A 22222-nucleotide genomic window follows, 5' to 3' on the forward strand; every position below is an offset into this window, starting at 1 on the left:
TTTAATCCCACTCTCAAAATTTCTCTTCCTCACAACTTTGCCTCCTCCCATGTTACTGCTCACAAATGAAGAAGCAAGGTATTTCTTTTTTTGCCCTATAAGGCATTTTAGCCTGGCATTATTTTTTCCAAGTATATCTTAAATTACCCTGTTTGCTCTAGTTAATGGGCACAGCATAAACAGGCCGTGAAGGGAATTCACCAATACGCAATGATGGTGAGGTGAATGGGTTGGGTCTCTGATATCCTCGATTGACAAGCTTTTCCAGCTGGGTCTCTGCCACATTTATTCATTTCGTATTGTTTTAAAATAGAGCTCCAGTTATTTTCTGTATTGTTTTTAAAACTATTTTAGCTTTTTTATTATATGTTTACAGATCTTGAAACACATACAGAAGGTGATTCATACATTCACCCCAAAAAAAAAAAAAATGAGAGTAGGAATGTTACAACTAGTTCCTGGTTTCTTCAGTGGAATGTTGGAAGGTAACTATGGTCTCTTAAACAATGTCCACCTACTGTCAGCTAAGCAGTGCATAGGCAAGCAGAAGGTAGATCTTGATCTACTGGTCAATTTACTGTAGATTCAGTTGAATTTCTGGCATTTCGATGTAACAACAGAGTAGCAAAATGAGTCTCTCTCACATACTGAAATGGGGGGAAAGTGGTAGTCAGTATTGGATTTTATGTGTCTGCAAGGACTGTGAACTCTATTCAGTTCTGGCACTCACTGTAAGTTCATAGGCTCAGTGCCTGTCTTTAGCACCAGATTCTGGTTGGTAGGTCTCAGAATTCCAGTAAAAAAATAAAAAGTAGAACCCACAAGCCTGAAGTCTGCCCACCCTGGGCCACATGTACTCATTCATCTTACTTGCTGAGTTCCATATTCCAGTATCTGCAGTCCTTAAATTCTTTAAAAGCCATTTGCCATGCTAGACAGGAAGAAAAACAACTTAAACCTGTGGAGGGAGGGGAAGGTCCTTACTTTCTCTATAGAAACCGTAATTTCAGGAAGTGCCTTTGTCAGTCCCAGTAAATTTTTGACAGTGACGCGTAACCTCTGCCATTGACCCAATAAGTCTCAACTGCATTATAATTGTCCCATCTGCAGAGCTATGAAGAATTTCTCTGTGTATACTGTAAAATAAAATATATACATTTCACGCAGCTGAGAAACAGAATATCTCCAATATCCAGAACTGCTGGCAGCACAATAGCACTTTTTACTCATGAAAAACACCAAAGCCATCCCACCTTCGCAAGCCCCAAATTCAGGTGTGCTCGAAAAGCCAAAAGTGTAAAAGTAAACATTTAGAGAGAAGAGCATAATCACGGGAAAGATTGAAAGGGCATAAATCATTCTGAGTAGAAGTGCAAAGTTGAGTGAAAATACTGCTGGCTTGACAGGTTTGCTTTTCTCTCTCAAAGCAGGCATTGACTAATATGACAGAATGTAAGGCTCAGATATCAGCAACTAAAGTCATTAAAAACAAAATAAAATATTGTTTTACAGAATTATCATAATATTTCTGTTCTCTGTGTTGGTAATTAAAAATCACAGCAAGGGACTGAAACAGGAATAGCCAACATGGTGCCCTGCAGATGTTGTGGCCTACAACTCCCATTATTCTTAAGCACTGGCCATGGTGTCCGAGGCTGATGGGAATCCAAAATATCTGGAAGGCTCCACATTGGCTACCACTGAATTAAAGAAGCTCCCAAAGTTAGTTCAGCACTACTAAAAGCTCATTTTTCATGAGCAATAATTTATCAAAAGTACACCAAACATTGTGGTAAAATTGTTTTTAAAAACACACTGACGCTCTGATATAATTTACCAAACCACTTGTTACCTGAGGTAACAAGCATTTCATTTATTCAGTCAAAACTCCCCCAAACAGTCCTTTGTGTTGCAAAACATTGAAATGTGTCCATGAAATAAATAGTATTTATGTCAAAAACAAAACATTGAACAGTGAAAAGAAACAAGCATTGCCAGTGGGTATTTGTCTATTTACAGTTGGATGCAGGATTTCTGAGTTCTTGATAGGGTTGGGCGGCCCTATTGAGAGAGGTGCCTTCCTTATTTGTACTGTCATTGAGATTTAATGGGAACTTGGACCCCATACAAATGGGGAAAAGCTGATAGCAGGTCTATCAAATCTATGTGAGTATGTATGTATGTATTTGTGTGTGTGCTGAAGGTATGTGTATGAATGCACCTGAACACACTGAGAATCCCCCTTCAGACCTTCTAGTGGAAATATCTTATAAAATACATATTAGAGGAAAATTGTTTTGCAAAAAAGTGCTTATTAGGCAAAATTGTCCCAGGAAACTGCTGATAAATTTTCAAGAAGAGGTGGTTTATTAAACAAAATAATAATTGCAAAATGATGAGGAAATGTGGACAACTGAGTTTAAAATTGGGAAAATGAAAATCTGAGAGAAACCGAGATTCACTACCACCAACCTTGTGGATGAGATTTGAGGAGTATCTGGGGAGTTCAAAAGCGAGACTAAATCCCACTGTGTGAGCAAAAGTAACCTACTCTCAGATGGACCCGATTTGATGTGTCTCTGTGTTTCCACCAAAATCTTTTTGTTTAGTGATATAAGCAATCTCAGCAGCAACAACAACTTAAGCAGAAATTTCTAAGATCATTTGTGACTTGCAGGACAATCTCCTTGTGGGTTGTTTGCCTTTTATTGATCAGACAGGCATGGAGTAGCAACTGCCCTTGGGGGGGAAATCATCTTCAGTTTCCTGGATCATAAACACATACAGAACTCAAACTGTAAATATAGTTTTATAGTGAGCATGGAACAGGTGATAATAACACCACGATGCTACTTGCTGGGATTCATTTTCTGCTGTCAAGCACACAGGTGTAAGTCATTTATTGCTATCTACTGCTTTCTGGTAATTGAGAAAGGAAATAAATTCTTCAATTTCTCAACGATGGCATGATATTAATTGGATAAAGGGTTCAAAAGTGAACCTGAAAATGAGTTTCATAAGGGGGGGGGAGTCTCCCAAACTACCTGGAAGTATTTTATCGCATTTACTTTGTTGTATCAATTTACAAAGCCAGCTGTTGTGACCAGATGTCAAGGAATTGTTTTACATAAGCCACGTTTTACAATTATGTATTCTCCCTTTATCACCTCAGATGGGAACACTTAATTTGACTATGAGTGTTTTGGTTATTAGCCAGTTCTAGCATTAGCACTTGGTTTGAAGATCAGATGTTTGACAAAACAGCCTACAGTGAGAAAGCTGTGATTTACTTCTACACCTTAGAACTTACAAGGCCTCCACACATGCTGCAGGCTTCCATGAATACATTTCATACATATGGTCTAGGGAGGGAAGGGGAGATAAATATGTTTTAATGTACTTCCATGATAGAAAGTTGACTTTGGAACATACCGAGCCAAGCACTCCCCAATTGTTTCAAGTCTAAAAATGGAAATGCTTTAACCTCCTTCCCTTGAACCTTGGAACCTGACATCTGTTTGGTAACTGTGATCAGCGCAAAACAAACTAAGCCACACGTGGGATGGAGTGTTAGATTAAGGGAATTCTTGCTTCACACTTCTGAGGCAGCTGTAGACTGGGAGAAATAGGAAATGCAGTGGCGGGCAAAAAGATAGAATAAATATATATATATATATATATAAAGTAAAGAACGTAAAATTGAAAACGAGGTATGCCACACTATCTTTGGAATGTTGTTGTTGTTTAGTCGTTTAGTCATGTCCGACTCTTCGTGACCCCATGGACCAGAGCACGCCAGGCACTCCTGTCTTCCACTGCCTCCCACAGTTTGGTCAGACCCATGTTCGTAGCTTCGAGAACACTGTCCAACCATCTCGTCCTCTTCTCCTTGTGCCCTCTATCTTTCCCAACATCAGGGTCTTTTCCAGGGAGTCTTCTCTTCTCATGAGGTGGCCAAAATACTGGAGCCTCAGCTTCATAATCCATCCTTCCAGTGAGCACTCAGGGCTGATTTCCTTCAGAATGGATAGGTTTGATCTTCTTGCAGTCCATGGGACTCTCAAAAGTCTCCTCCAGCACCATAATTCAAACGCATCAATTCTTCGGCGATCAGCCTTCTTTATAGTCCAGCCTTCTTTATGGAATGGAGGATGGCAATTGGAAATGGCAAGCAAGAATGTATCCCTGTAGGGAGAAAGTGATTTTGCATGCAGAATGCAATCAATATTTATTAGTGTGTTAAATCACATGGTATGTGATATGCATATTGCTATATAGCCAGATTATTCTACAAGCATGGGGGCGGGGAGCATCTTGGCTTCAGTTAAGGTTATGGATGTAAGAAGGCAGCAATTTCTGTTCTGAACTGTACTTGTCACCATCAGCACTGTTTCCATGCTGCTGCATAATCTTTTCCATCCTCCACCTCCTCCTATTGCTTTTGGAGCTGCCAAATCATGTCAAATCCTGATGAAGCCAAAAAGTCAATGGCATGAGGGACAATTCAAAAGGTGTATATCCAGTATTTTTATTTTTATTTTTGCAATGGTACTCACTAATATGGAGTACTGGCATTTCTCTCTCTCTCCTCTATGATGTGCCAACACTTTGATCAGAATATGAGTACCAGCGGCTCATTTTTTACCAGCGGACTCTGTTTATCTACCACCACCTTCAGTCCAAAGCGGTGCATTCCATTCTACTACTTCAGAACGCCTCCCTCTCATTTTGCTGCATCATGCTTGCATCTTTCAGTCCAGCAAGGTGATCAGCACCAGAGACACAGGTAAGCTTCCTGGCAAATTCTAAAAATTTATATGGCAATGGGACCTAGATGACCGTTTGCTGTTGCTCCTGCTTACAACAAATAGCAAAGCAGAGAACATTGCCAAGACTTCAGCAATTGTATTATATTTCTGCAAGCAGTTCAATGGAGTTTGTAATGCAAAAGATGCGGGAGGCAAAGTGTCATTTCTGCAAATCCACACTGAATTGCTGCAGAAAATTTCATTGTATAAATTACCCCCAGTTCCTTGTAAATTGCACATGGTTATTTTTGGGTCATGGATTAGCACTGTCCTTCATCTCATTGGTTTCACAGCCCAGGGGAGCTAAGTATCACACCACTGTCATTTCATTTCCACATCATGAGGAATGTGTAAATTTTATGCAGAGAGAATGAGGCAATCACAATTCTCAAGGGTGTAGAGGCATTTGAGGCAAGGTATTTCCAGACCTACTAGTTCATGGGCAGATATTAAATATACCATCTTTCCAAAAAATGTGTGTTCATATATAAGACCCTCTGAGGCTATTGAAGAAAAGGGGCAAAATGAATTATATGCTGTAGGTAGTGGCTGTGACATTGTCAGGCAAGGTTGTGTTACAGAAGGACATTTGGAATTCTTCCAAACTAAATTTACATTATATTACCCCATTTAAGTAGACCTGGGAACCCCTTCATTAAAATGGGACTTATTAGTGTCTGGGCTGCCTTTTACAAACTAAAATATCTGCCAGAGACTTTCATAAAGGCAAAGGAATTTTAAGTAGGTAAATGAATGTTACCATGAGGGGTTCCCAGAGTTTGTTTATTGGAAGCATTCAAAACATATTTCTGTGATTAACACAATTATTTCTTCTTCTTATTGCAATTGACTTTCTATAGACTGAAAGCAAGACATATGATGTCATGTTTTCTCCATAAACTATTTATGCAGCATTTATAGAGTGGCAGCTGTATTTAAAATGTAGAAAGAAAATATTCACCTTAAATATAGCACTGAAGTGGAAATCAAGTTTAGATTATTGTCCAACTCATCAGAATTTTAATGCAATTCTTACACACACACACACACAGAGAGAGAGAGAGAGAGAGAGAGAGAGAGAGATTATGCATTAGATGTTCAGAACCTCTTAAGAAATTCCAACAGTATTATCGAACTTATTTTTTCCACCGAAATTTCTTCACAATTTCTTGCACATGCACACACACATACCTGACTGTACCGCCAAACATTAATCTCAAATTTTCATTTTGGGTGCAATTTAGTATCAACAGTGCAAATTGTTGTTGTTTAGTCATTTAGTTGTGTCTGACTGTTCATGACCCAATGGGCCAGAGCACGCCAGGCACTGGTCTTCCACTACCTCCCGCAGTTTGGTCAAACTCATGCTGGTAGCTTCGAGAACACTGTCCAACCATTTCGTCCTCTGTCGTCCCCTTCTCCTTGTGTTCTCAATCTTTCCCAACATCAGGGTCATTTCCAGGGAGTCTTCTCTTCTCGTGAGGTGGCCAAAGTATTGGAGCCTCAGCTTCAGGATCTGTCCCTCCAGTGAGCATTCAGGGCTGATTTCCTTCAGAATGGATAGGTTTGATCTTCTTGCAGTCCATGGGACTCTCAAGAGCCTCCTCTGGCACCATAATTCAAAAGCATCAATTCTTCAGCCTTCTTTATGGTCCAGGTCTCACTTCCATACATCATTACTGGGAAAACAGTGCAATACCAGGAGCTAATAAGATGAAGAGTGACCAACCAACCAGGGTCTTGAAGACAGTTCTCTACTCCAGAGCAACTGCATTAATGCAACCTTCCATTTCTTTATTTGTATTTTAAAAATTTATATCCCACCTCCCATTACAGAGGGGGAAATAAAAAGAGCTAAAAGCCATTCTGAAATGCATACAAAGATAAAAATCAATAGCAGTAAACAAAATGTAGATTTCCCAGCTGCAAAAGTTCAAAGGTCACAATATACTGGCAAACACTTATCCCAATTAAACTGATTTTGTTTGTATTCGTTTTGGGTTTTTGCTTCTGTGTTTTCTGTGCTGGGCTCTAGCAGGTGTTTTCAGGAGGTAGTTTCAAATAATTTTATGTTTGAAAGGGCCTAAGTGGTGCAAAAAATGTGTAACTGGTTTGCGAAAGACAGTCACAAGCTTGCTGAGTGCTATCTTTTAATTGAGCAAGTTCAGTTCTTGTACAGTTAATTGCCAATAGCATTACTTAAGAAACTTTAGTGAATGTGAAACTGACCAGAATGAAAGCAACATTGGGTTAGATTTCAAAGTGGAAGGGAGATCAGCCCTACAATCATTCTCTTTCACTAATAGCAACATGGTTTGTCTGTAAGTGATCTAGCCACTCCAAAGTTACATATAAAATGAAGCACACATTTTTCTCGGACTCCATTAATAAAGGAAACAATAAGCCTAATGTGTCCATACTAGAAAGTACTTGAGCTGTGCATAATTTTAAACATGTGGAGTTATCAGAATGACATCGGTGGGAACATTCACTGGTTGGACTCCACCTCCCACTGAAATCAATGAGGGGACCCTCCTAAAGATAATCATGAGTGCATATTTTAGACTTAGTGCATTATTTTGCTAGCTTGTGCCCTAATAATATTTTGTGATAGTATAATACAGGATTGCAATATAGTGAACAGAGGTTAAAAAAGGGGAATAATGCAACTTTTAATATCAAATTGTGCTACTTAATAGCACTCAACAAGGAGAAAATATTTATTTTAGTAATAAGAATCCCAAGAACTTTGTAATTCGGGGGGGGGGGGGTTATCCACCACAATACAAATGAAAAGTCTGTAAAAAAAAAAATTTCTCCTCTTCTTTCCTTTTATTTCCATGGCAGACAGATTTATAGATGTTTGTACAGTTGCCAGAGAAAAGACTGGAAATCTCTACTTTACTATCAGGCCCAGAACAAAAATTAGCTCTGATTACATGCAGCAAAGAGTAATCAAAAAAGATAAAAGCTGCTTTTTTAATATTAACCTAACTTCAAAAACAAATCTATGTCAAATGCATCAGACATCCGCTAGTTTATGAAACATTTTCCCAGCCACATGGTACATTAAACCATAAAAACGTCTAGTTATCGTAGCTCTTCCCTTGCACTATGTTATAGCAGGACTAGTTCCTTACAGCACTACAGAAAGCTACAAAATGCATGGGAGTAAAATATAGAATTGTTTGAGATATTTTCAGCTTTTCAAAGCTAAATTTGAATGCCTTTGGTTTTATAGGGCCTTGTTATAATAGCATTCTCTTTCATCATGCAGTGTACTTCCATGATTCACTCCGGCTAAGGCCAGATACATTAACAGAGCAGGCTCTTCTCACGCATAACGTTAGTTGAATGAGGACTTGTGCACACAAATAGTCCTGTACATGTCCGATTTCCCCTGACCCATCTGCCAACAGAAGCTATGCTGATAAACAAGATGAGTCATCAGTAGCAGCTGGTGGGGCTGCATTGGTCTCCTGGCTTCTCAACACCACGAGTCTCCACCAGTTACTGAGTGGGAGAGCCAGGGCAGCAGGGAGTTCACCAAAGTGCAGACAGGAGAGAATTCAGGAGAGCAATGGAGCCATTTGCATAGCCCCTCTGGTTGCTACCTACTGCGACTTATGATAGTGTGCACTAGCAGCTTCCTGCATTGGAACAGGAGCTTTCAGGTCATCAGAACACATAATAGAATTCCCAGCTTGACCCCTCTCAGTCATTCCCAATTCTGCAACAAAAGGCGATTCCCTGCTCCCAGGGACACAGTTCTTAAGAAAGTTTTGGATCTGCCAACATAGTTTGGATTTGATATCCCGCTTTATCACTACCTGAAGGAGTCTCAAAGCGGCTAACATTCTCCTTTCCCTTCCTCCCCCACAACAAACACTCTGTGAGGTGAGTGGGGCTGAGAGACTTCAGAGAAGTGTGACTAGCCCAAGGTCACCCAGCAGCTGCATGTGGAGGAGCGGAGACGCGAACCTGGTTCACCAGATTACGAATCTACCGCTCTTAACCACTACACCACACTGGCTTCTCATCTCATCTCACTGAGAAAAACAACCCCCATAAGAATGTGATGCAACCCTATCCGTGACGTTTTGCTTGCCTAAATCAACTTTGCTCTTGGAAACAAACATATTAGCAATTTTCAAACTGCATCGGGGCCATCTGCAACCTTTTAATTGATGCTAAGTTGAACTAACTCTGCTACAATCTGCTGTTCACTTTGTAGCTCTTTAAACACTTTTGAGGTGAATGTTAGCGTCTGTTGGATATCCATACTGTCTTGTGCTTGCTAATAAATTTCGCATCTGTCAGTGACATGCAGCAGCTTAGGGAGAGGGAAATGAATTAATATCCAGTAACACTATAAAGTATTACATGCTCCATCTGGAACTTCCGTTTGGAATGAATGGGGGGTTATGCAAAAGCACCTAAAATGCTTTCTTGTGCACCTCCCATTCATTTCAGTGGCGCTTGCCTGGAAGAAAATTGTAAAGAATGGTGTCCAAGAGAGTAGCAAATGCAATCCAAATTCCCCAAGTGGCCATTACACAAGTCTGTTTCTTTCCCATTTGGGGGTGGGGGAAGGTTAAGTGTAGGTGTACCCTAGAACAAGATCTATTCTGCTTATTTTTATCATATTTTCTCCTCTGGCCATTCATATCCAAAGCCTGGACAGGGAAATGAATAGCAGAAGGGTACTGGGAGTAGAGGACAGAGACCATATTGTACTTGGCAGAGATTTCATCTCTTTAGTACATAGAGGTTGCGGTAGGATGCATTAACTTGAAGATCTGAGGATCTGTATGCTTAAAAAAAAGCCATCTTCTGAAAAGACATTACCTCACAAGAATAAAATGTTGCACTGCATTAATGCTCCAGGCTTGAATTAAAGCTCTCTGGAATGAATGCAAAGTATCAGGAGTTTTGAAACTTAGATCTGATGCATATGGTACTTTTTATTGTTTGAGAGGTGCAATGATTGGATATTTGAAATCTTTCTGCTGGCAACAGAAGTCAATGGTGAGGTTTCCTGATGATTTATCAAAAGGATTGAATGGGTTCAGCCCTCCATATTGCCTCCTGCTCCTGGCTGATGGAGTGATTTTGCAGTTGTTCTACCTGTGATATCCTCTACCAGGATGACTTCCGATGGTTGACAATAAGAACAAAGCTCAGCAAGGCTTTCTTGAAGCCTGCACGCTTCACAGAGTTACTCCTGCCCTGTTTCAAAGTAGTTGCAGGGAACTGATGGAAAGAGATAGGGAGCCTTAGGCATGGAAACCACATGCAACCCTCCAGAACCCCTATCCAGCCCCCTGAGATGCCCTTTACCCCACATCTCCTCTCCCCAGGACACTCCTCACTAACCCTGTTCCAGTCTGCCTTCAGTTGCTTTGCCCTGTCTGGAATGTCTCCTTTACTGTGATATTGCTTCTTGGAAGCCTACATGGGGGACTTAGGCTGCATTCAAAAGTGGGGGCTTAGTCTGTTACTAGTGCTTCTGTCTCATTCTCTAATGTTCCTCTCACACTGCAATACCTATATACCACCATGCCATGCTAAATTTCATCCACACCAGTAATCTGTACTGCAATGTCAAACTAAGTTTAGAAATCAGGATCCCCACCTCTGCTCAGTAGGCTTAACACTCATTCTTCTCCCCCTTCTTATGTGTGATTCAAAAAAGCATGTAACATTCTGCAGGCTTTGTTGGAATTGATCAATGTTACTTTTCTACAGATTTAATAAAATCTTCTATTTTAAAAATCTGCACTTCTTCACATTTTGTGCTTATCCAACCCCAATGTGCATGCCAAAAGCATATATTAGGCACAAGTGTGTCCAAAATGCATATTAGGGGAAATTGCTTGCAAATATGTGCATATTGGGTTAAATGCATCCAAATCATATTATGAATTTTCATGCATTTTTAAATAAAAAAAATGATAGCAGATGTGAAAATGGGAACAATTAAATGTAAGATTGAAAAGATGAGAAACAGAGAGCCTAAATGGATAAATGTGTCCATTCCTACCAGCACAGCATCCAAAAGAATCTCATTTAAATGTCTGCTACCTCTTCCCTGATTCCAAGTTAAGACTGTCACCAGATGCAGACTCCATGGCTTCAACATCAACACCCACCACTCAAAAATAATTCCCCTGTCACTCTGCTAGATACAGAGTTCTGGAGAACTTAAAAGCTTGCAGACTGCTTTGTGATATTTTGGTTGACCTCATAAAAGTATTGACCATACCTTGGTCCCTGAATGGCTTGGTCCCTGAATGGCTTGATTCCCGAACAAATCAGCTCCTGAATGCCACAAACCCGGAATTAAGTGTTCCAGGTTGGCGAATGTCTTTCAGAAGCCGAACGTACACTGCTGCTTCCGCTTGAGTGCAGGAAGCTCTTGCAGCCAATCGGAAGCCACGCCTTGGTTTTTGAACAGTTTCAAAATCCATTATATGGATTTTGGTGGGGGGGGGGTTCCTCTCATAGGACAACATGACTACCTTTGCTTCTTTTTTTCTTCTTTTTTTACATACTATGTGGCCCTATAAAGCAACCAAAGCAAGCCTGGTTTCTCAGTCTGAACAACTTGCTACTTGGGCATAGCTTGAAGCATCTGAGTGACCCACCCAACAACAAGCCATCACACAGAAGCAAGGAAGTTGGGGCTCAGTCCCATGCTGCTCTCTGGCAATCCTTACATACAGTCACAACATTGTGGCTGCACCTGTACATTAAGGGGGGGGCCCAAAGTGTGGAAGAGGCAGGAATAGAAAAGAAGGGAAATTATTCAGTCGTGGCAATCCTGAGAAGCTGCACTTTTCAGTGTAGCTTGGAGATAAATGTAGGCTAGGGACACCAAGTCCCACCAACCTGAACCAGAGTCCAACACCACCTGGGTGTCATTTTTGCTACCCCAGCAGGAACTAGTGAAGAAGCAAGTGTGGTTTGTCTCAGCCATGATCCTAAGTGTGCAGGGTGTGTGTGCTTCCTTCCTTTCATGTTTCTCTGCCTTGTTCAAAATCAACATTGCACATTTCCCCAATGGTTTGATGAGCAAGCTATTCCTGCAATAGGATAACTTGCATATCTTCCTGCCAGAGCTACATTTAAAAAATAATATTGATATCTGTTGTTCCTGATACTCGGATATTTTTATGCTAGCTGAACTGAAAATGCTTTTTACAAAACTAAAAACAATAAAACATGCAAAGAAAAAGCTAAAGTACATCAAATGTGGAAACTTAGTCAAACACTTAGAAAGCTTCCTTATAACTGAGTCAGATCATTGGGTCCCTCTTGATCAGTATCATTTACACTGTATGGCATTGACTCTCAGGTATTTCAGACAGAAGTACCTCTCATTCCTACCTGGAGATGCCAGGGACTCAACCTAGGACCTTCTGTAAGCAAAGCAGATGCTCTATCATTGAGCTGCAGCCCTTCCCCAATGGAGGACCACAGGTGATTCTTTTCTGGGATGCTTCAATTCCTACTTATCCTAATTTCCTTAAAGAGATGAGAAGCAGTACCAGTTGCCTATTTCATGTAAGTGCTGACATTAGTTATTTCCAACTACGTTGAGCTGCTTTTGCTGCTGCAGAAAGGTGAATGGGGCTCTCTCTAGACTTTAATAATGTTAAAGTTAGTGCTAATGAATATTGCAAACATGTAATTATAGAACCAGAAAAGCACAAAAAGGGAATGTGGAAAATCAAAGGATGAAATAATAACAACATAATTCTGCCACTTCTTTTACCTTGCAATCGCAAAATGTGCTTTGGGAATAACACAGTTTGAATGTTGTAGCATTCATTATTTCGCTTTGGTTCAGCAGACTGGGAAGACAAAACATTTTATATTTGCCTTGTAATTCTGCACTGCAGGATTCTTCAAGTTTGTAAATTTGATTTGGTATTGTTCTGTTTACTATTTCCTATTTATAGTTCAAATGAAAAACAATGTATTGGGAATTAGGACATGGTTTCCATTATCTGCCTGTTATCGGTAATGATGTATGAAAGCAGAAAACATCTTGGATTTTAAAAGGCCAGTTGTTCATGCAAGGTTGATGACATTAAAAATGGGGTTTTGACTAGAAGTTGGATGACATAAAATTCACCGGGCTAATAAATAATCATGTGTGCTCTATATATTGGAATGAAATGGTCCCCCCATGCTTTTGCCTAATATATAGTTTTAATACTATACTCTCTTTAAAGCAAGATACATACATGAATGCAAACAAACTAACTAACTAACTATAAACTGATGGTTTGTTTTATCTATTGCATGTGAAATTCACATTAAACCAAACTGATGATTTGGCTTTGGGAGGTTGCCTTTCTGCCAAGGGATTTCAGACAGTCTACCTGCTCTGCCCCATGCCCTAGGAGTCTGTATTATAAGTTGCTGCCTTGTTGGTGACTGCCATTATGTGGTTGCCAAAAGATTGCCAACATAGGGTCAGAGAACATAAGGTAGAACCCCAAGCCAAGATCAGAGACTCGAGAACCATTATGGTAATAAGCCCTTGGTTCAGACTACAAGTCAAGAACCTTTGTACAACTCACACATTGAGTCGTTTTAGCAGTCAAGGAGATTGCAAAGAGCTGCCGCCAGAATTAACAAGGGGAACCTTTTGAAATGTATCTCCCATTATCCTTGATTATTGGCCATGCTGTCTGGGGAAGATGGGAGGTTTAGTCCAACAACATCTGGAGGGCCCCAGGTTCCCATTTTTCTAAGAAGATACTGTATCTCATCATTCCCTGTGCTGGCTCCACCAGTCCTTTGATCTGTTTCCATTAGTTTCTTTTAACAATCAGTAAAATAGTATTATAACTGATCGATACAATGTACCATTGACACAGACACTAATATGATGCGCTAGTACACCACTGACTTTCCCTGTGCAAGTTTGTGTCGCTCTCTCCCAAGTGCAATGTGGCCAGTTCTCTAGACACCATCTTACACCCTGTGCCTTCCTGTTCTGCTATCCAATAGTATCACTTCAGACAAAACTGGGAAAAGTCAGTTTAGGAAGAGAATTTGGCCAGAGAGAGAGAGATCCCAAACATGTGGGTCAGTATTATTTATGGTTGTTTGAAATACAACCTGCTCAAACTAGCCAATCTTGGTCTGCATTATGTTGACCTGCTAAACAATGCTTAAATTCTCTGTTGTCAAAATGTGACAAGCCAAATGCTTCTCTGGATGATGCCAAGCAGACATACATGAGCATGGTGGGTGGGTGTTTAAAGTAGTCCTTCAAAGATGCTCCAAGACATTCATAATGCTATAATCTGGACCATTTTTTCTCCCTTTTGCTCTGAGGACTTTTGGAAGAATTGTTTGCATGTCTGCAACAGAGACTTTCCTCATCAGCAGCCCTTTTCAAGAATAATAGAATCCAGACAGGATTAAGATCAGTGAAAGCAAGAGGGTGACATTTTATTCTATGGTAGCTGGAATTCATCTTTGGGCGTACTTTCTCCAGAGATCGCAGTATCTTTAAATCCTTCTGCCAGTAGTTCTAACCAGAAGATCCGTCTCTTCTTGAAACAATGAGGGCCTCCCACCCAAAACCATAAATGATTGGTTCAAGCTGATATATTCCATGTTTCACTCCCAACTACTCCAAAGAGTGATTATGGACAAAATTTTCTTCACAACAGCATGTATAAATAAGAAGAGAATTTGTAATTTTGTGTTTCAAGTGACATATCTGGAAGCCATTTCAAACATGAACCCATATTGTTCCAGTAAATGATAATGTAACATCCTGTTTCAGGCACTCAGAATGCAGCAGAATGCATGAGTGTTTGGTTCCATAAACAGAACAAAAATGAAGCAGTTGCTGGTTGACATGGATCAGAGCCCCTTGCTTGGGTCAGAGAGTTGACCAACTATGTCTGTTCACCACAAATGCACTTTGAGCTTATGTTTCTTGAACAGCAGTCCTGGCAAACATATTTTGAAACTGAAGAGAATATCACAAGCAGGTTATACTAGGGCATGGAGATTATCTTTTTACCATCTTTACTTTGAAAGGCAATCTCTCAGGAAACATCCAAGCCCCTGAACTCAGCATGTGTGTTGCAGCATCTGCCAACAATGATTGAAAGACTGTAGTCAAGCACACAATGAGAGACTACCTTGAGTAACTGTCAACATAAGTTGATAACTTGTCTGCTTAAAAGCTCCAAACTTAAAGCTGTACATTCTTCATTCCAAGATCAGAAGATTTGGGGGTACCATCATCTTCTTCTTCTTCTTCTTCTTCTTCTTCTTCTTCTTATTATTATTATTATTATAAGAACACAGAGTACTTAATAATGGTCATTGTGTCTATGTTTTAGATATCTGTTAAAGCTCTAATACTCCTACACAAAATCTAATAATTACAAAAAAGCACATTAGTTCAAGTTAATATAACCATGGATAATTCATCTTTAATTAACAACATTAAACAAATGTGAAGTTAGAGAAGAATCTCAATGCAGCATATTGAGGAAAATTGATTCATTGCTCAAAAATAAGTCTGAAACATTAGAAGGCTGCATCTGATTTAAAGGGAGAGAGAAAGGTTTGAGTGACATATAAAATGCATGCATCCCTAATTATTCACCTTAACAGAGCCAACACAAGATATCAGATCCTGCACAAGATATCAGCTCATCCCATGACCCTGGGGAAATACAGATTCTGAATTTTGAACATCATTGTTCTTCAGCATGCCTGGTTCTGGTATTTTGGTGCAAATCTCACTGCAGACAGGACAGACAAAACATTTAGATCCAGTTTCAAATTCCAATTCTCTTTGGTGTTAGAGTATTGAGGGTTTGATGAAGCCACACACAATATAAAATCAATAACTAAGGGGGGAAATAAGCTATTTTTAAACTAAAGGGATAAAGCTGTATTCCAGTATTGTCTTTTAAACATTGGAATTTTTTTTAATTCAATGTATCAATAATCATAGGATGGTTTTCCCTTTGTCATCCTATGTCTACCCATTCATCTCCCTTTTCTGTTTCATATCTTTCCCCTGCTTAGCTTCTGCCAAGTTGAAATTTATGTATGAATTTGCTCAATGGCACTTTCACATTTTCTTTTCAATTCACAGACAACAATCCATGCATGGAAGCATGCTTTCTTCATTTACCGTGTTGCAGTGAATGCAAAAAAATGAAGCAAACTACCTTTCCTCCACTAGCTTCAATACATTACCCTGCACTGTCAGGGTAAGGAAATGCTATTTTCACCAGAACTCATATACAGTCTATGGGGGGAGGGTTGAGGGAGCAGGAATGCAGCTGGATTGTATCTATGCATCTCCTGCCAATCTGTTGATTATCCACAGGTAAGAACCTTAGAAGAGCCTTAGTGAATTGTACCAAAGGTCCAACTAAGCACAGCATCCACTTCACAAAGCAGCCAAACAGATGCCTCTGGAAGCCCGTAAACAAGACAGTATCCCACTCCCCAACAACTGCATAGCTATCACGACTAGTAACCACTGATTAATTTATCCTCCACAAAGTTGAACACCATCCTAGCATGCATACACATACTGTAGGTCCATGTGAATGTGTGATTAGGGTGGCAAATAGAAGCATCACTGGTGTGTATATGGGAGTTACATGACAGAAAGCAACTGCTGATGATTTTCTCACCAGTGGTAACAAACACTAGCCTGGAGCCAGCATGGAGCTGAGGACTTTCTACACTGGTCAGCATGAACTAACTCACTCAACCTTAGATTGCTTTCCCTCTGTTTCTATGTGATGTCAGTAATTTGTTGCAATTCCTCACTGTCTGTGGAAACCCTAAATGTTCCCTGTGTGGAATAGTTGTTAGACACTGCATCTCTTGTTATGCCTTTCCTTTGCCAGTACTCTCTCAGTATGTTTTTGATCAAGCCCTGCTCTTGACACTTTTATGATTTCCCCCCAAGTTGGTTTATTTTCACCATAATCTATCTTTCTTTTCTTGGAGGTTCCAAGACTCCCACCATTCAAAATTGATGGCGTCCTCCATTTCCAAGTTGATATTGATCTCAAGGATTCTCCATTTACTTGCCAGCTCTTTTCCACCAAAATTGCTACCTAATCAGGCTTGTGGTTTTTTTTTTAAAAAAATCCAGCCAAAGTCTTTTTATTAAAGAGTCATTTTAGCAGGAGACATTGGCAGGTAACCTTGAAATTTCTGTTTTTTCTACATAATCCTTGTCAGATGGAGATGCTGTGTAGTCAAAATAAGAAGACAATCACTCTAGTATAGGCAATGAGTCGGCAAGCTTGGGCCTCAAGGGCACATTTTACAAGCAATTTATTCTTTATTTCACACCAGAGGTTACACATAAGGAGTTGGTGACATTAGAGTGGCAATTCCTACAATTTTAAATCCAAGGCAGAGCTATTTATTCCTTCTGCTATCAGAGGAGCTTATCAAGAGCAAGGTGCCAGGAGGAATGGGCTGTCTTTTGAGGAAAGATACAGATGATTTAGGAAGACAGGAATCTGCTTTACACTGAATCAGACCAGTATGGTCTAATCTGCTAGTGGCTCTTTGGGGATAAAAATGGGGGGGGGGGAGAGAGACCCACTAGGTGCATCCAGACATCAAAGCTGAGACATTCGGGACAAAACAGCACATGACACTGACTGCTTGAAGGAAATTGATGTACCTATTTTGTTGTATTGCTGGCTGCAAAGTGGAGTCTAAAGGAGTCTGCAGGGGCATATAGGTAGGGAAGGTAAAGTTTTCTTCTTTCTGCCACGGTCCCAACAAAAATAGCCTCACCAAAATACAAGTAAAAACATCTACCTATCAGCCTGATCCACATGCTTATTAACTTGAAACGTGTTGTGAGATATTACTTCCACACACCATGAAACCATCCTGTCAGGGGACTGCCATCGGAACAGGGGAGAAAGCCAGGGAGATACAGAGAGCCTCCAGCACTCCTGAGGAGCAGCGCCTCATCCAGTGGTGGAGAAAGCCGCACCTCCAGTGGAGCAGAGTGGGAAGGGGGCAGCCAAGCGAGGGGAGGGCTCAAAGATGCTACTGAGAGCCCAAGCACCTCACCTAGCCCAGCTGGCCAGGAGGCAGGCATGCCGTTTCCATAGCCCAGCTTACACAGAGGGATGAAACGTAAGGAGGGGAGGTGGAGATTTGGGGTGTCTAAGTTCTTATGTTGAGGGAAAAACTGGAAGGGGCCACTCCCGGAATCTGCAAGTGACTGAGATGGACATGAACTTTCTGGTTCTGCACTATATATTGCACAAATAAAAACCTGCTAAAGACAGGTCGGAGTCCTGCCTGGTTACTCGTGAGCAACCACCTCACCACCTGACACATTTTTCCTCTTTTTCCTCTTCCATTCTCCTCTCTCTAACCAGGCCCAATGGGGCACTCCTGCCATTCTTCTGTCTTTCTCCACCAAAAACACCAAAGAGCCAAAACCCCATACTAATCACTGGGACATGAACAATGTCCGTCTGGAATACTGGGTTTCTAAGAGGACAGATTTGGAATCCAGATGCAATCAGTCTATAACCTTAAAATAGCTGTCAATGACAATAAAACATACCCAGCCAGTCTAATACCATGTCTAGTTTGGCCCCTAAGAAGCTGACATGTCTGGAAAAAAATATGTTCAAGTCTCTACAAAGTACTCAACTTGGCTTGTTGAACTATCCAATATATATTCTACCAAGGCAAATGATCAATGTACTTAAATGCCTAGGGCATGACCCAACCCAAGTTAAGCATTTTAAAGGGTAAATTCTGTTCAGAGTTAGGGATGCTTAAGCCCATTAATTTCAATGGGCTTTTGCGTGTCTAACCCTGGATAGGGTCAGGTTGCATGGCCATTGACTTCACTAAAGGGTGTTTTAAATACACACACTTAACCCTCAAAATTAAATCCATGGGATTTGCAAGAGCTCAGCTTCATCTGCATTGTGCCCCTAATTCAATTACGAATGGCATGCTTTTATTTTGAATTTTTCAAATAATTTAAAGCTAATTGTTCATGCTTTAAAGTTTTCAACATGTTGAACTATACTGATTGTCCAGAAACTGTAGTGGTTAGGACATTTTAATGTCCTGCCATGTCTGTAATGAAGTGTAATAAAAAATTACAAGGCACTTTTTGTTGATGCTTGGAAGTTGAATAAGCAGTCAGGAGAGAATTTCCTTTTTTCTTTCACCCAAGACTTAGAAGTCTGAGGCCCTCCAGCTAGTTAATAAAAAATGTTTATCTCCTACCTTTTTATTCCCATAACCATTCTGATGTTGCATGCATAAAATTTCAGCTTCCTAGTGGCATAGTTCACTTTAGCATGCTTGGTTGTGGGGCCTTAAGAGCAAATGGAAATCAATCATGCAGGGCCTCTCTGGTTTAAAGGCAACATGGCTGGAGTTCTTATATTATAAATCATTCATGTTGAAAGGTGGGTATAGAGTCATAATCAAAATGAGTGGGTCTGGGAACAATCTTGGCTGTGTACAAAAAAAATCATGTGAACCTTTCACACAGAAGTTTGAGCACTGATTCATTACAATGAGGCACACATTTGTCCTGACTTAATCTGAGCAGAAATGCCACACAACTTTCCAACGTTGAGCCTTTAAGAGCAAAACCACTTGATGCTAAATCCATGCGTAATATTGTTGTTTAGGAGCCAAACAGTCTACTACGAGATAGTAGTCAGTGGGTTGCATAACTGATTAACAAGTATTCTAGGGCTTCTGATGAATCAGAGGGATCAGACTAAAAAGCCCAGCATGCTATTATGGTGGACCGTAGACATCCTTGAGCCCTGTTTTTCAACCTTAGGTTCCCAGATTTTGGGCTACAGCTCCCATCATTCATTTTCAGTGAAGCGAATGTTCAGGGACAGTGGGAATTGTAGTCCAAAAGTATAGGTTGCACACCAACCTAGAGAGCAGACAAGATATAGAGCAGGAAGTATGCATCCCTGGGACCAGCAAGCCAAGGACAAACAGTTATGGATATTTCTGCCCATGCAATGCCTAATTTCATGTTCCCCAGAAGCTTATATGGTCCTACCATGTCGTGGGGAACCCATGAGCTGCCTAATGTGCCTAGTCCCTGCCCACTGCTATATAACAACAGTGGATGATGGGCTGTTCAGGATCAGGACTCTGGTTCATGGGAAGCATGCACAGTTAAAACCTTCCTCCACTTTAGTCCTGGTGACCTCCCCAAGCTGCTTTCAAATGAGTCAGGACAGACACTTCCACTGGAACCAATATGGAGATATAGGAGAAGGAAATAAGATATAGCAAAGATGGACTGGTAAAGAATTTTTACGTGTAAGAAGGAATTGTAGGCATGTATCCAGAGCACAGTTAAAAGCAAAATTGCCATGGATGCTTTAGTTGAGATTCCTGCATTACAGGAATGACCATTGGAGTCCCTTCCAACTCTGTGATTCTATGTTTCTTCACGCAACACACCCCAATCCAGAGTTTGTTAAGGTTTAGTTTTAAATTACATCTTGCTTCTTTTGCCCCAAGTGTTAAAAAGGCAAGCAACCACATGAACTGTAAACATAACTGGAAATGCCTGTTGAAACATCCATGTAACAACATTCTAATATTACATTACAGTATTTGACAAGATTCAAGATCGCATTCAGATTTTCTGCTATTATATCAATTTACTAGTATGTTTCACTGGAATATCAATATTGATTTATTGATTTATTGCAGCAAAACAAGCCTCAAGAAACTTTTCATTACTTTGGAATGCCATGAAAGTAAAGTAGCATTAGCCATTCACAAAGCAGCCTGACAATATTCTTCCAACAAGCTTGTGGTATCAAATAAATACAGCCAAGACATCTTCTCTTTAATCCAGAAGTGACCAAAGAGTCCACTTTATCCCACAATGCTCTGTGAAATAAGCCTGACAGATCTGAGAGCCAATATACACACTCCAGAGGAAACCACCAAGGCTTCTTATTATTAAATGGAATAAGCAGGCAATGAGACTGTCTCAGTTTCAGCTTTTTTGAGGAAGAAATTCATATTCATTCAGCATATCTTAAGTCTTTCATCAGCTTAGATAACAAAGCATGTCCTCTACTCCAAATGTTAAAATGGTGCAAAGAGAATGGGAAGAATGGGAAGTAAGGGAGGGAGTATCATTCTCTTATAAAAGTACAATTTTCAGGATTATCTGGATGAAGTATGACAATTTAACCAGTTCATTTTTTATATGCAAATATGAGGTTTGCAGCACCAGGCTTGGAGATTGTGCTTCTACCAACATACCACAGGATACAAGTGCTATGCTTCTTATCTACCTACCTTCCTGTCTTCTGTGGGGCAAATTCTCAACAGGAAGCTGATGTATATTGAGTCAACCCACTGGAGGAAAAGATGGATTTTTCTGGAGGGGGTGTTCTAGAAAAAACCCCACAGATTTTTAAGTTGCTTTTAAGCACTTTTTACATATTGAAAGTCACTTTGTTACTTTAAGAACATGAAATGCATCATGTATAACTTGGTTTATAGTCATAGAATTCTTACATATGACATATTTAATGTACACTTTATTCAGACAATAATTGCAAACTGAAATTTATTTTAAATTTTTGTTACGAATGAAGTTACATGCTGGCGAACCTAGCGTCACTTTGGTTTTGTAGTTTACAAGCAGATGAAAACAAATGATCAGCATTATATTAAACAAATTATTTATTCTGAAAGTATTGTGTTTTCTACAGTCCTCAATATCATCAAGCAAACAAAGAGGCGAAAAAGAGAAGGGGAACAAAACTCAACGAACACTACCTGAAATTGAATCAGTCTCTTTTCCTAAGCTATCACTATCCATTTCTGTTTCTTCATATTTGTCATCAAATTTATCATGGGTTTCTAGAAACTGAAAAGTTGCCCAGATTGAAACAAGCTTCTACCTTTTCACGTGTCAGTTTATTTCTTGATTTGGTGTAAGTATTTCCAAACTCAGACCAGTTTTTTTTTCACATTCTGCAGAAGATGGAGGAATATGAAGTTGGTAAGAAGCAAGAGAAGTTGGGGACTGGGTTGTGCAAAGGCCCAACCAATATGTTAAAGGATATGCTTGGCAGAATCCCAGGCTGCATTCCTTGGCCAAGTACTGTATTTTTCGCTCTATAGGACACACCGGACAATAGGACACACCTGTTTTAGAGGGGGGGAAACAAGAAAAAAAAATCTCCCCCTCTCTGCCCAGCGCCCCTTCAGTGAAGTGGCAGGAGGCGCTGCGCAGAGAGGGGGAGAATCTTCCCCCTCTTGTTTTCCCGCTCTAAAACAAGGTGCCGTTTAAGGTGCGTTCAGTCGCCTTCAGGCGGCTACCTTGGAAGCCTGGAGAG

General features: G+C 40.2%; 1 long non-coding RNA gene across 1 annotated transcript in view; it reads right to left on the bottom strand.

The window, feature by feature from the left end:
* The window catches only part of LOC307224091, an 83479-nt gene that overhangs the window by 51668 nt on the left and 9589 nt on the right, over positions 1-22222 (bottom strand). The window contains exon 2 of the long non-coding RNA XR_013842420.1: positions 21174-21269. This is a non-coding gene — a long non-coding RNA (uncharacterized lncRNA). The remainder of the gene's footprint in view (positions 1-21173; positions 21270-22222) is intronic.

The sequence above is a fragment of the Podarcis cretensis genome (genome assembly GCF_951804945.1).
Source record: "Podarcis cretensis genome assembly, chromosome: 9".
In the NCBI taxonomy this organism is placed as follows: domain Eukaryota; kingdom Metazoa; phylum Chordata; class Lepidosauria; order Squamata; family Lacertidae; genus Podarcis; species Podarcis cretensis.